The sequence below is a fragment of the Oncorhynchus tshawytscha genome, linkage group LG25, assembly GCF_018296145.1.
Source record: "Oncorhynchus tshawytscha isolate Ot180627B linkage group LG25, Otsh_v2.0, whole genome shotgun sequence".
In the NCBI taxonomy this organism is placed as follows: domain Eukaryota; kingdom Metazoa; phylum Chordata; class Actinopteri; order Salmoniformes; family Salmonidae; genus Oncorhynchus; species Oncorhynchus tshawytscha.
The window spans coordinates 4,189,293-4,203,832 of NC_056453.1; the positions used below are offsets into that span (position 1 = coordinate 4,189,293).

Consider the following 14,540-nt stretch of genomic DNA (forward strand, 5'->3'; position numbering starts at 1 on the left):
AGATTTTGACTTTCACAAACACTGGTAAGATGGCCAACTGCCACCGCGAGAGCACAGACTTGGTATCTGAGTGGTGAAGGCGATGAACTACATGTGTGGATCCTAACACCAACCTCTTCACAAAACATATTTCCTCTCTTGCATGGCCCCACATGAGTATAGAATCCCTACACAATCCTAGAGCGACTGATAAGATTCAGGTATTGAAGAATACCTTTTCCAAGGGCAAATCCCTCAATGGTGGGATTTGAACCGACAACTCAACACACCTCATCAAGCACTTGAGACCACTCGGCCTGACAACACATTTGTTAAATGTCTCGATGGGATCGACACATGGCCCTGCCATTGCTCTGCCTAACTTTCATGAATTTCATTCAAGGGTTTACATACAGCAACTACAGTTTTTTTAAGGTCATTTACCACGTAGATATTACACGATGAGATGGCCGAGTGGTTAAGGCGATGGACTGCTAATCCATTGTGCTCTGCATGCATGGGTTCGAATCCCATCCTCATCGTGTAACCAGTAGAATTCTGTGCTTTATTATGATTTTGGAAGATTTTGACTTTCACAAACACTGGTAAGATGGCCGACTTCCACCGCGAGAGCACAGGACTTGGTATCTGAGTGGTGAAGGCGATGAACTACATGTGTGGATCATAACACCAACCTCTTCGCAAAACATATTTCCTCTCTTGCATGGCCCCACATGAATATAGAATCCCTCCACAATCCTAGAGCAACTGATAAGATTCAGGTATTGAAGAATAGCTTTTCCAAGGGCAACCTCAATGGTGGGATTTGAACCGACACCTCAACACACCTCATCAAGCACTTGAGACCACTCGGCCTGACAACACATTTGTTAAATGTCTCGATGGGATCGACACATGGCCCTGCCATTGCTCTGCCTAACTTTCATGAATTTCATTCAAAGGTTTACATACAGCAACTACAGTTTTTTAAGGTCATTTACCACATAGATATTACACGATGAGGTGGCCGAGTGGTTAAGACTGCTAATCCGTTGTGCTCTGCATGCATGGGTTCGAATCCCATCCTCACCGTGTATCCAGTACAATTCTGTGCTTTATTATGGTTTTGGAAGATTTTGACTTTCACAAACACTGGTAAGATGGCCGACTGCCACCGCGAGAGCACAGGACTTGGTATCTGAGTGGTGAAGGCGATGAACTACATGTGTGGATCCTAACACCAACCTCTTCGCAAAACATATTTCCTCTCTTGCATGGCCCCACATGAATATAGAATCCCTACACAATCCAAGAGCAACTGATAAGATTCAGGTATTGAAGAATAGCTTTTCCAAGGGAAACCTCAATGGTGGGATTTGAACCGACACCTCAACACACCTCATCAAGCACTTGAGACCACTCGGCCTGACAACACATTTGTTAAATGTCTCGATGGGATCGACACATGGCCCTGCCATTGCTCTGCCTAACTTTCATGAATTTCATTCAAAGGTTTCATACAGCAACTACAGTTTTTTAAGGTCATTTGCTGAGTAGAGATTACAGGATGAGGTGGCCGAGTGGTTAAGGCGATGGACTGCTAATCCATTGTGCTCTGCATGCATGGGTTCGAATCCCATCCCTCATCGTGTAACCAGTACAATTCTGTGCTTTATTATGGTTTTGGAAGATTTTGACTTTCACAAACACTGGTAAGATGGCTGCCACCGCGAGAGCACAAGACTTGGTATCTGAATGGTGAAGGCGATGAACTACATGTGTGGATCATAACACCAACCTCTTCACAAAACATATTTCCTCTCTTGCATGGCCCCACATGAATATAGAATCCCTACACAATCCTATAGAGCAACTGATAAGATTCAGGTATTGAAGAATACCTTTTCCAAGGGCAAATCCTCAATGGTGGGATTTGAACCGACAACTCAACACACCTCATCAAGCACTTGAGACCACTCGGCCTGACAACAGATTTGTTAAATGTCTCGATGGGACCGACACATGGCCATGCCATTGCTCTGCCTAACTTTCATGGATTTCATTCAAGGGTTTCGATACAGCAACTACAGTTTTTTAAGGTCATTTGCAACATATATATTACAGGGTGAGGTGGCCGAGTGGTTAAGGCGATGGACTGCTAATCCATTGTGCTCTGCATGCATGGGTTCAAATCCCATCCTCATCGTGTAACCAGTACAATTCTGTGCTTTATTATGGCCTTGGAAGATTTTGACTTTCACAAACACTGGTAAGATGGCCAACTGCCACCGCGAGAGCACAAGACTTGGTATCTGAGTGGATCATAACACCAACCTCTTCACAAAACATATTTCCTCTCTTGCATGTCCCCACATGAATATAGAATCCCTACACAATCCTAGAGCGACTGATAAGATTCAGGTATTGAAGAATACCTTTTCCAAGGGCAAATCCCTCAATGGTGGGATTTGAACCGACAACTCAACACACCTCATCAAGCACTTGAGACCACTCGGCCTGACAACACATTTGTTAAATGTCTCGATGGGATCGACACATGGCCCTGCCATTGCTCTGCCTAACTTTCATGAATTTCATTCAAGGGTTTACATACAGCAACTACAGTTTTTTTAAGGTCATTTACCAAGTTAATATTACACGATGAGGTGGCCGAGTGGTTAAGGCGATGGACTGCTAATCCATTGTGCTCTGCATGCATGGGTTCGAATCCCATCCTCATCGTGTAACCAGTAGAATTCTGTGCTTTATTATGATTTTGGAAGATTTTGACTTTCACAAACACTGGTAAGATGGCCGACTTCCACCGCGAGAGCACAGGACTTGGTATCTGAGTGGTGAAGGCGATGAACTACATGTGTGGATCATAACACCAACCTCTTCGCAAAACATATTTCCTCTCTTGCATGGCCCCACATGAATATAGAATCCCTCCACAATCCTAGAGCAACTGATAAGATTCAGGTATTGAAGAATAGCTTTTCCAAGGGCAACCTCAATGGTGGGATTTGAACCGACACCTCAACACACCTCATCAAGCACTTGAGACCACTCGGCCTGACAACACATTTGTTAAATGTCTCGATGGGATCGACACATGGCCCTGCCATTGCTCTGCCTAACTTTCATGAATTTCATTCAAAGGTTTACATACAGCAACTACAGTTTTTTTAAGGTCATTTGCCACATATATATTACAGGTTGAGGTGGCCGAGTGGTTAAGGCTGCTAATCCATTGTGCTCTGCATGCATGGATTCGAATCCCATCCTCACCGTGTATCCAGTACAATTCTGTGCTTTATTATGGTTTTGGAAGATTTTGACTTTCACAAACACTGGTAAGATGGCCGACTGCCACCGCGAGAGCACAGGACTTGGTATCTGAGTGGTGAAGGCGATGAACTACATGTGTGGATCCTAACACCAACCTCTTCGCAAAACATATTTCCTCTCTTGCATGGCCCCACATGAATATAGAATCCCTACACAATCCAAGAGCAACTGATAAGATTCAGGTATTGAAGAATAGCTTTTCCAAGGGAAACCTCAATTGTGAGATTTGAACCGACAACTCAACACACCTCATCAAGCACTTGAGACCACTCGGCCTGACAACACATTTGTTAAATGTCTCGATGGGATCGACAATGGCCCTGCCATTGCTCTGCCTAACTTTCATGGATTTCATTCAAGGGTTTCGATACAGCAACTACAGTTTTTTAAGGTCATTTGCTGAGTAGAGATAACAGGATGAGGTGGCCGAGTGGTTAAGGCGATGGACTGCTAATCCATTGTGCTCTGCATGCATGGGTTCGAATCCCATCCTCATCGTGTAACCAGTACAATTCTGTGCTTTATTATGGTTTTGGAAGATTGGCCGACTGCCACCGCGAGAGCACAAGACTTGGTATCTGAATGGTGAAGGCGATGAACTACATGTGTGGATCATAACGCCAACCTCTTCACAAAACATATTTCCTCTCTTGCATGGCCCCACATGAGTATAGAATCCCTACAGAATCCTATAGAGACTGATAAGATGCAGGTATTGAAGAATACCTTTTCCAAGGGCAAATCCCTCAATGGTGGGATTTGAACCGACAACTCAACACACCTCATCAAGCACTTGAGACCACTCGGCCTGACAACAGATTTGTTAAATGTCTCGATGGGACCGACACATGGCCATGCCATTGCTCTGCCTAACTTTCATGGATTTCATTCAAGGGTTTCGATACAGCAACTACAGTTTTTTAAGGTCATTTGCAACATATATATTACAGGGTGAGGTGGCCGAGTGGTTAAGGCGATGGACTGCTAATCCATTGTGCTCTGCATGCATGGGTTCAAATCCCATCCTCATCGTGTAACCAGTACAATTCTGTGCTTTATTATGGCCTTGGAAGATTTTGACTTTCACAAACACTGGTAAGATGGCCAACTGCCACCGCGAGAGCACAAGACTTGGTATCTGAGTGGATCATAACACCAACCTCTTCACAAAACATATTTCCTCTCTTGCATGTCCCCACATGAATATAGAATCCCTCCACAATCCTAGAGCAACTGATAAGATTCAGGTATTGAAGAAAGCTTTTCCAAGGGAAACCTCAATTGTGGGATTTGAACCGACAACTCAACACACCTCATCAAGCACTTGAGACCACTCGGCCTGACAACACATTTGTTAAATGTCTCGATGGGATCGACACATGGCCCTGCCATTGCTCTGCCTAACTTTCATGAATTTCATTCAAGGGTTTACATACAGCAACTACAGTTTTTTTAAGGTCATTTACCAAGTTAATATTACACGATGAGGTGGCCGAGTGGTTAAGGCGATGGACTGCTAATCCATTGTGCTCTGCATGCATGGGTTCGAATCCCATCCTCATCGTGTAACCAGTAGAATTCTGTGCTTTATTATGATTTTGGAAGATTTTGACTTTCACAAACACTGGTAAGATGGCCGACTTCCACCGCGAGAGCACAGGACTTGGTATCTGAGTGGTGAAGGCGATGAACTACATGTGTGGATCATAACACCAACCTCTTCGCAAAACATATTTCCTCTCTTGCATGGCCCCACATGAATATAGAATCCCTCCACAATCCTAGAGCAACTGATAAGATTCAGGTATTGAAGAATAGCTTTTCCAAGGGCAACCTCAATGGTGGGATTTGAACCGACACCTCAACACACCTCATCAAGCACTTGAGACCACTCGGCCTGACAACACATTTGTTAAATGTCTCGATGGGATCGACATATGGCCCTGCCATTGCTCTGCCTAACTTTCATGGATTTCATTCAAGGGTTTCGATACAGCAACTACAGTTTTTTAAGGTCATTTGCTGAGTAGAGATAACAGGATGAGGTGGCCGAGTGGTTAAGGCGATGGACTGCTAATCCATTGTGCTCTGCATGCATGGGTTTGAATCCCATCCTCATCGTGTAACCAGTACAATTCTGTGCTTTATTATGGTTTTGGAAGATTTTGACTTTCGGTAAGTTGGCTGCCACCGCGAGAGCACAGGACTTGGTATCTGAGTGGTGAAGGCGATGAACTACATGTGTGGATCCTAACACCAACCTCTTCACAAAACATATTTCCTCTCTTGCATGGCCCCACATGAGTATAGAATCCCTACACAATCCTAGAGCGACTGATAAGATTCAGGTATTGAAGAATACCTTTTCCAAGGGCAAATCCCTCAATGGTGGGATTTGAACCGACAACTCAACACACCTCATCAAGCACTTGAGACCACTCGGCCTGACAACAGATTTGTTAAATGTCTCGATGGGACCGACACATGGCCATGCCATTGCTCTGCCTAACTTTCATGGATTTCATTCAAGGGTTTCGATACAGCAACTACAGTTTTTTAAGGTCATTTGCCACATATATATTACAGGTTGAGGTGGCCGAGTGGTTAAGGCGATGGACTGCTAATCCATTGTGCTCTGCATGCATGGGTTCAAATCCCATCCTCATCGTGTAACCAGTACAATTCTGTGCTTTATTATGGCCTTGGAAGATTTTGACTTTCACAAACACTGGTAAGATGGCCAACTGCCACCGCGAGAGCACAAGACTTGGTATCTGAGTGGATCATAACACCAACCTCTTCACAAAACATATTTCCTCTCTTGCATGTCCCCACATGAATATAGAATCCCTCCACAATCCTAGAGCAACTGATAAGATTCAGCTATTGAAGAAAGCTTTTCCAAGGGAAACCTCAATTGTGGGATTTGAACCGACAACTCAACACACCTCATCAAGCACTTGAGACCACTCGGCCTGACAACACATTTGTTAAATGTCTCGATGGGATCGACACATGGCCCTGCCATTGCTCTGCCTAACTTTCATGAATTTCATTCAAGGGTTTACATAGAGCAACTACAGTTTTTTTAAGGTCATTTACCAAGTTAATATTACACGATGAGGTGGCCGAGTGGTTAAGGCGATGGACTGCTAATCCATTGTGCTCTGCATGCATGGGTTCGAATCCCATCCTCATCGTGTAACCAGTAGAATTCTGTGCTTTATTATGATTTTGGAAGATTTTGACTTTCACAAACACTGGTAAGATGGCCGACTTCCACCGCGAGAGCACAGGACTTGGTATCTGAGTGGTGAAGGCGATGAACTACATGTGTGGATCATAACACCAACCTCTTTGCAAAACATATTTCCTCTCTTGGATGGCCCCACATGAATATAGAATCCCTCCACAATCCTAGAGCAACTGATAAGATTCAGGTATTGAAGAATAGCTTTTCCAAGGGCAACCTCAATGGTGGGATTTGAACCGACACCTCAACACACCTCATCAAGCACTTGAGACCACTCGGCCTGACAACACATTTGTTAAATGTCTCGATGGGATCGACATATGGCCCTGCCATTGCTCTGCCTAACTTTCATGGATTTCATTCAAGGGTTTACATACAGCAACTACAGTTGTTTTAAGCTCATTTGCCACGTATATATAACAGGGTGAGGTGGACGAATGGTTAAGGCGATGGACTGCTAATCCATTGTGCTCTGCATGCATGGGTTTGAATCCCATCCTCATCATGTAACCAGTACAATTCTCTGCTTTATTATGGTCTTGGAAGATTTTGACTGTCACCAACACTGGTAAGATGGCCGACTGCCACCGCGAGAGCACAAGACTTGGTATCTGAGATGTCAAGGCGATGAACTACAAGTGTGGATCATAACACCAACCTCTTCACAAAACATATTTCCTCTCTTGCATGGCCCCACATGAGTATAGAATCCCTACACAATCCTAGAGCGACTGATAAGATTCAGGTATTGAAGAATACCTTTTCCAAGGGAAACCTCAATTGTGGGAGGTTTACAAACAGCAACTACAGTTTTTTTTTCAAGGTCATTTACCACATTTGTATATATTACAGGGTGAGGTGGCCGAGTGGTTAAGGCGATGGACTGCTAATCCATTGTGCTCTGCATGCATGGTTTGAATCCCATCCTCATCGTGTAACCAGTACAATTCTGTGCTTTATTATGGCCTTGGAAGATTTTGACTTTCACAAACACTGGTAAGTTGGCTTACTGCCACCGAGAGCACAGGACTTGGTATCTTAGTGGTGAAGGCGATGAACTACATGTGTGGATAGAAACACCAACCTCTTCGCAAAACATATTTCCTCTCTTGCATGGCCCCACATGAATATAGAATCCCTCCACAATCCTAGAGCAACTGATAAGATTCAGGTATTGAAGAATAGCTTTTCCAAGGGCAACCTCAATGGTGGGATTTGAACCGACAACTCAACACACCTCATCAAGCACTTGAGACCACTCGGCCTGACAACACATTTGTTAAATGTCTCGATGGGATCGACATATGGCCCTGCCATTGCTCTGCCTAACTTTCATGGATTTCATTCAAGGGTTTACATACAGCAACTACAGTTGTTTTAAGGTCATTTACCACGTAGATATTACACGATGAGGTGGCCGAGTGGTTAAGGCGATGGACTGCTAATCCATTGTGCTCTGCATGCATGGGTTTGAATCCCATCCTCATCGTGTAACCAGTACAATTCTGTGCTTTATTATGGCCTTGGAAGATTTTGACTTTCACAAACACTGGTAAGATGGCCTACTGCCACCGCGAGAGCACAGGACTTGGTATCTGAGTGGTGAAGGCGATGAACTACATGTGTGGATCATAACACCAACCTCTTCGCAAAACATATTTCCTCTCTTGCATGGCCCCACATGAATATAGAATCCCTCCACAATCCTAGAGCAACTGATAAGATTCAGGTATTGAAGAATAGCTTTTCCAAGGGCAACCTCAATGGTGGGATTTGAACCGACACCTCAACACACCTCATCAAGCACTTGAGACCACTCGGCCTGACAACACATTTGTTAAATGTCTCGATGGGATCGACACATGGCCCTGCCATTGCTCTGCCTAACTTTCATGAATTTCATTCAAGGGTTTACATACAGCAACTACAGTTTTTTAAGGTCATTTACCACATAGATATTACAGGATGAGGTGGCCGAGTGGTTAAGACTGCTAATCCATTGTGCTCTGCATGCATGGGTTCGAATCCCATCCTCACCGTGTATCCAGTACAATTCTGTGCTTTATTATGGTTTTGGAAGATTTTGACTTTCACAAACACTGGTAAGATGGCCGACTGCCACCGCGAGAGCACAGGACTTGGTATCTGAGTGGTGAAGGCGATGAACTACATGTGTGGATCCTAACACCAACCTCTTCACAAAACATATTTCCTCTCTTGCATGGCCCCACATGAGTATAGAATCCCTACACAATCCTAGAGCGACTGATAAGATTCAGGTATTGAAGAATACCTTTTCCAAGGGAAACCTCAATTGTGGGAGGTTTACAAACAGCAACTACAGTTTTTTTAAGGTCATTTACCACGTATATATTACAGGGTGAGGTGGCCGAGTGGTTAAGGCGATGGACTGCTAATCCATTGTGCTCTGCATGCAAGGGTTTGAATCCCATCCTCATCGTGAAACCAGTACAATTCTGTGCTTTATTATGGCCTTGGAAGATTTTGACTTTCACAAACACTGGTAAGTTGGCTTACTGCCACCGCGAGAGCACAGGACTTGGTATCTTAGTGGTGAAGGCGATGAACTACATGTGTGGATAGAAACACCAACCTCTTCGCAAAACATATTTCCTCTCTTGCATGGCCCCACATGAATATAGAATCCCTCCACAATCCTAGAGCAACTGATAAGATTCAGGTATTGAAGAATAGCTTTTCCAAGGGAAACCTCAATTGTGAGATTTGAACCGACAACTCAACACACCTCATCAAGCACTTGAGACCACTCGGCCTGACAACACATTTGTTAAATGTCTCGATGGGATCGACACATGGCCCTGCCATTGCTCTACCTAACTTTCATGGATTTCATTCAAGGGTTTACATACAGCAACTACAGTTTTTTTAAAGTCATTTACCACGTAGATATTACACGATGAGGTGGCCGAGTGGTTAAGGCGATGGACTGCTAATCCATTGTGCTTTGCATGCATGGGTTCGAATCCCATCCTCATCGTGTAACCAGTAGAATTCTGTGCTTTATTATGATTTTGGAAGATTTTGACTTTCACAAACACTGGTAAGATGGCCGACTGCCACCGCGAGAGCACAGGACTTGGTATCTGAGTGGTGAAGGCGATGAACTACATGTGTGGATCATAACACCAACCTCTTCCCAAAACATATTTCCTCTCTTGCATGGCCCCACATGAATATAGAATCCCTACACAATCCTAGAGCAACTGATAAGATTCAGGTATTGAAGAATAGCTTTTCCAAGGGAAACCTCAATTGTGGGAGGTTTACAAACAGCAACTACAGTTTTTTTAAGGTCATTTACCACTATATATTACAGGGTGAGGTGGCCGAGTGGTTAAGGCGATGGACTGCTAATCCATTGTGCTCTGCATGCAAGGGTTTGAATCCCATCCTCATCGTGTAACCAGTACAATTCTGTGCTTTATTATGGCCTTGGAAGATTTTGACTTTCACAAACACTGGTAAGTTGGCTAACTGCCACCGCGAGAGCACAGGACTTGGTATCTTAGTGGTGAAGGCGATGAACTACATGTGTGGATAGAAACACCAACCTCTTCGCAAAACATATTTCCTCTCTTGCATGGCCCCACATGAGTATAGAATCCCTACAGAATCCTATAGAGACTGATAAGATGCAGGTATTGAAGAATAGCTTTTCCAAGGGCAACCTCAATGGTGGGATTTGAACCGACACCTCAACACACCTCATCAAGCACTTGAGACCACTCGGCCTGACAACACATTTGTTAAATGTCTCGATGGGATCGACACATGGCCCTGCCATTGCTCTGCCTAACTTTCATGAATTTCATTCAAAGGTTTACATACAGCAACTACAGTTTTTTAAGGTCATTTGCAACATATATATTACAGGGTGAGGTGGCCGAGTGGTTAAGGCGATGGACTGCTAATCCATTGTGCTCTGCATGCATGGGTTCAAATCCCATCCTCATCGTGTAACCAGTACAATTCTGTGCTTTATTATGGCCTTGGAAGATTTTGACTTTCACAAACACTGGTAAGATGGCCAACTGCCACCGCGAGAGCACAAGACTTGGTATCTGAGTGGATCATAACACCAACCTCTTCACAAAACATATTTCCTCTCTTGCATGTCCCCACATGAATATAGAATCCCTCCACAATCCTAGAGCAACTGATAAGATTCAGCTATTGAAGAAAGCTTTTCCAAGGGAAACCTCAATTGTGGGATTTGAACCGACAACTCAACACACCTCATCAAGCACTTGAGACCACTCGGCCTGACAACACATTTGTTAAATGTCTCGATGGGATCGACACATGGCCCTGCCATTGCTCTGCCTAACTTTCATGAATTTCATTCAAGGGTTTACATACAGCAACTACAGTTTTTTTAAGGTCATTTACCAAGTTGATATTACACGATGAGGTGGCCGAGTGGTTAAGGCGATGGACTGCTAATCCATTGTGCTCTGCATGCATGGGTTCAAATCCCATCCTCATCGTATAACCAGTAGAATTCTGTGTTTTATTATGATTTTGGAAGATTTTGACTTTCACAAACACTGGTAAGATGGCCGACTTCCACCGCGAGAGCACAGGACTTGGTATCTGAGTGGTGAAGGCGATGAACTACATGTGTGGATCATAACACCAACCTCTTCGCAAAACATATTTCCTCTCTTGCATGGCCCCACATGAATATAGAATCCTCCACAATCCTAGAGCAACTGATAAGATTCAGGTATTGAAGAATAGCTTTTCCAAGGGCAACCTCAATGGTGGGATTTGAACCGACACCTCAACACACCTCATCAAGCACTTGAGACCACTCGGCCTGACAACACATTTGTTAAATGTCTCGATGGGATCGACACATGGCCCTGCCATTGCTCTGCCTAACTTTCATGAATTTCATTCAAGGGTTTACATACAGCAACTACAGTTTTTTTAAGGTCATTTACCACGTAGATATTACACGATGAGGTGGCCGAGTGGTTAAGGTGATGGACTGCTAATCCATTGTGCTCTGCATGCATGGGTTTGAATCCCATGCTCATCGTGTAGCCAGTACAATTCTGTGCTTTATTATGGTCTTGGAAGATTTTGACTTTCACAAACACTGGTAAGATGGCCGACTGCCACCGCGAGAGCACAGGACTTGGTATCTGAGTGGTGAAGGCGATGAACTACATGTGTGGATCATAACACCAACCTCTTCCCAAAACATATTTCCTCTCTTGCATGGCCCCACATGAATATAGAATCCCTACACAATCCTAGAGCAACTGATAAGATTCAGGTATTGAAGAATAGCTTTTCCAAGGGAAACCTCAATTGTGGGATTTTACAAACAGCAACTACAGTTTTTTTGTCTCGAAGGTCATTTACCACTATATATTACAGGGTGAGGTGGCCGAGTGGTTAAGGCGATGGACTGCTAATCCATTGTGCTCTGCATGCAAGGGTTTGAATCCATCCTCATCGTGTAACCAGACAATTCTGTGCTTTATTATGGCAAGATTTTGACTTAAATGGTAAGTTGGCTCTGCCACCGCGAGAGCACAGGACTTGGTATCTTAGTGGTGAAGGCGATGAACTACATGTGTGGATAGAAACACCAACCTCTTCGCCATATTTCCTCTCTTGCTGGCTGAATATAGAATCCTACAATCCTTGATAAGATTCAGGTATTGAAGAATTTCATTCAAGGGTTTTACATTCAGCAACTACAGTTGTTTTAAGCTCATTTGCCACGTATATATAACAGGGTGAGGTGGCCGAGTGGTTAAGGCGATGGACTGCTAATCCATTGTGCTCTGCATGCATGGGTTCGAATCCCATCCTCACCGTGTATCCAGTACAATTCTGTGCTTTATTATGGTTTTGGAAGATTTTGACTTTCACAAACACTGGTAAGATGGCCGACTGCCACCGCGAGAGCACAGGACTTGGTATCTGAGTGGTGAAGGCGATGAACTACATGTGTGGATCCTAACACCAACCTCTTCGCAAAACATATTTCCTCTCTTGCATGGCCCCACATGAATATAGAATCCCTACACAATCCAAGAGCAACTGATAAGATTCAGGTATTGAAGAATAGCTTTTCCAAGGGAAACCTCAATTGTGAGATTTGAACCGACAACTCAACACACCTCATCAAGCACTTGAGACCACTCGGCCTGACAACACATTTGTTAAATGTCTCGATGGGATCGACATATGGCCCTGCCATTGCTCTGCCTAACTTTCATGGATTTCATTCAAGGGTTTCGATACAGCAACTACAGTTTTTTAAGGTCATTTGCTGAGTAGAGATAACAGGATGAGGTGGCCGAGTGGTTAAGGCGATGGACTGCTAATCCATTGTGCTCTGCATGCATGGGTTCGAATCCCATCCTCATCGTGTAACCAGTACAATTCTGTGCTTTATTATGGTTTTGGAAGATTGGCCGACTGCCACCGCGAGAGCACAAGACTTGGTATCTGAATGGTGAAGGCGATGAACTACATGTGTGGATCATAACGCCAACCTCTTCACAAAACATATTTCCTCTCTTGCATGGCCCCACATGAGTATAGAATCCCTACAGAATCCTATAGAGACTGATAAGATGCAGGTATTGAAGAATACCTTTTCCAAGGGCAAATCCCTCAATGGTGGGATTTGAACCGACAACTCAACACACCTCATCAAGCACTTGAGACCACTCGGCCTGACAACAGATTTGTTAAATGTCTCGATGGGACCGACACATGGCCATGCCATTGCTCTGCCTAACTTTCATGGATTTCATTCAAGGGTTTCGATACAGCAACTACAGTTTTTTAAGGTCATTTGCAACATATATATTACAGGGTGAGGTGGCCGAGTGGTTAAGGCGATGGACTGCTAATCCATTGTGCTCTGCATGCATGGGTTCAAATCCCATCCTCATCGTGTAACCAGTACAATTCTGTGCTTTATTATGGCCTTGGAAGATTTTGACTTTCACAAACACTGGTAAGATGGCCAACTGCCACCGCGAGAGCACAAGACTTGGTATCTGAGTGGATCATAACACCAACCTCTTCACAAAACATATTTCCTCTCTTGCATGTCCCCACATGAATATAGAATCCCTCCACAATCCTAGAGCAACTGATAAGATTCAGGTATTGAAGAATAGCTTTTCCAAGGGAAACCTCAATTGTGGGATTTGAACCGACAACTCAACACACCTCATCAAGCACTTGAGACCACTCGGCCTGACAACACATTTGTTAAATGTCTCGATGGGATCGACACATGGCCCTGCCATTGCTCTGCCTAACTTTCATGAATTTCATTCAAGGGTTTACATACAGCAACTACAGTTTTTTAAGGTCATTTACCAAGTTAATATTACACGATGAGGTGGCCGAGTGGTTAAGGCGATGGACTGCTAATCCATTGTGCTCTGCATGCATGGGTTCGAATCCCATCCTCATCGTGTAACCAGTAGAATTCTGTGCTTTATTATGATTTTGGAAGATTTTGACTTTCACAAACACTGGTAAGATGGCCGACTTCCACCGCGAGAGCACAGGACTTGGTATCTGAGTGGTGAAGGCGATGAACTACATGTGTGGATCCTAACACCAACCTCTTCGCAAAACATATTTCCTCTCTTGCATGGCCCCACATGAATATAGAATCCCTACACAATCCAAGAGCAACTGATAAGATTCAGGTATTGAAGAATAGCTTTTCCAAGGGAAACCTCAATTGTGAGATTTGAACCGACAACTCAACACACCTCATCAAGCACTTGAGACCACTCGGCCTGACAACACATTTGTTAAATGTCTCGATGGGATCGACATATGGCCCTGCCATTGCTCTGCCTAACTTTCATGGATTTCATTCAAGGGTTTCGATACAGCAACTACAGTTTTTTAAGGTCATTTG

General features: G+C 44.0%; 18 non-coding genes across 18 annotated transcripts; all 18 read left to right on the top strand.

Moving 5' to 3' along the window:
- The first annotated feature begins 439 nt into the window (after window positions 1-439).
- On the top strand, window positions 440-521 carry trnas-gcu. Its single transcript has one exon. It is a non-coding gene; the product is annotated as a tRNA-Ser (tRNA).
- Window positions 522-1,545: 1,024 nt separating this feature from the next.
- On the top strand, window positions 1,546-1,628 carry trnas-gcu. The gene has a single exon. It is a non-coding gene; the product is annotated as a tRNA-Ser (tRNA).
- A 475-nt stretch (window positions 1,629-2,103) lies between these two features.
- On the top strand, window positions 2,104-2,185 carry trnas-gcu. Its single transcript has one exon. It is a non-coding gene; the product is annotated as a tRNA-Ser (tRNA).
- A 454-nt stretch (window positions 2,186-2,639) lies between these two features.
- On the top strand, window positions 2,640-2,721 carry trnas-gcu. The gene has a single exon. It is a non-coding gene; the product is annotated as a tRNA-Ser (tRNA).
- Window positions 2,722-3,746: 1,025 nt separating this feature from the next.
- On the top strand, window positions 3,747-3,828 carry trnas-gcu. Its single transcript has one exon. It is a non-coding gene; the product is annotated as a tRNA-Ser (tRNA).
- A 452-nt stretch (window positions 3,829-4,280) lies between these two features.
- Window positions 4,281-4,362, top strand: trnas-gcu. The gene has a single exon. It is a non-coding gene; the product is annotated as a tRNA-Ser (tRNA).
- Window positions 4,363-4,812: 450 nt separating this feature from the next.
- Window positions 4,813-4,894, top strand: trnas-gcu. The gene has a single exon. It is a non-coding gene; the product is annotated as a tRNA-Ser (tRNA).
- A 475-nt stretch (window positions 4,895-5,369) lies between these two features.
- trnas-gcu lies at window positions 5,370-5,451 on the top strand. The gene has a single exon. It is a non-coding gene; the product is annotated as a tRNA-Ser (tRNA).
- Window positions 5,452-5,915: 464 nt separating this feature from the next.
- trnas-gcu lies at window positions 5,916-5,998 on the top strand. Its single transcript has one exon. It is a non-coding gene; the product is annotated as a tRNA-Ser (tRNA).
- Window positions 5,999-6,448: 450 nt separating this feature from the next.
- On the top strand, window positions 6,449-6,530 carry trnas-gcu. Its single transcript has one exon. It is a non-coding gene; the product is annotated as a tRNA-Ser (tRNA).
- Window positions 6,531-7,990: 1,460 nt separating this feature from the next.
- Window positions 7,991-8,072, top strand: trnas-gcu. Its single transcript has one exon. It is a non-coding gene; the product is annotated as a tRNA-Ser (tRNA).
- Window positions 8,073-9,520: 1,448 nt separating this feature from the next.
- trnas-gcu lies at window positions 9,521-9,602 on the top strand. The gene has a single exon. It is a non-coding gene; the product is annotated as a tRNA-Ser (tRNA).
- Window positions 9,603-10,498: 896 nt separating this feature from the next.
- On the top strand, window positions 10,499-10,580 carry trnas-gcu. Its single transcript has one exon. It is a non-coding gene; the product is annotated as a tRNA-Ser (tRNA).
- Window positions 10,581-11,030: 450 nt separating this feature from the next.
- trnas-gcu lies at window positions 11,031-11,112 on the top strand. The gene has a single exon. It is a non-coding gene; the product is annotated as a tRNA-Ser (tRNA).
- Window positions 11,113-12,377: 1,265 nt separating this feature from the next.
- trnas-gcu lies at window positions 12,378-12,459 on the top strand. Its single transcript has one exon. It is a non-coding gene; the product is annotated as a tRNA-Ser (tRNA).
- Window positions 12,460-12,934: 475 nt separating this feature from the next.
- On the top strand, window positions 12,935-13,016 carry trnas-gcu. Its single transcript has one exon. It is a non-coding gene; the product is annotated as a tRNA-Ser (tRNA).
- Window positions 13,017-13,468: 452 nt separating this feature from the next.
- trnas-gcu lies at window positions 13,469-13,550 on the top strand. The gene has a single exon. It is a non-coding gene; the product is annotated as a tRNA-Ser (tRNA).
- A 450-nt stretch (window positions 13,551-14,000) lies between these two features.
- On the top strand, window positions 14,001-14,082 carry trnas-gcu. The gene has a single exon. It is a non-coding gene; the product is annotated as a tRNA-Ser (tRNA).
- The last annotated feature ends 458 nt before the right edge of the window (window positions 14,083-14,540 follow it).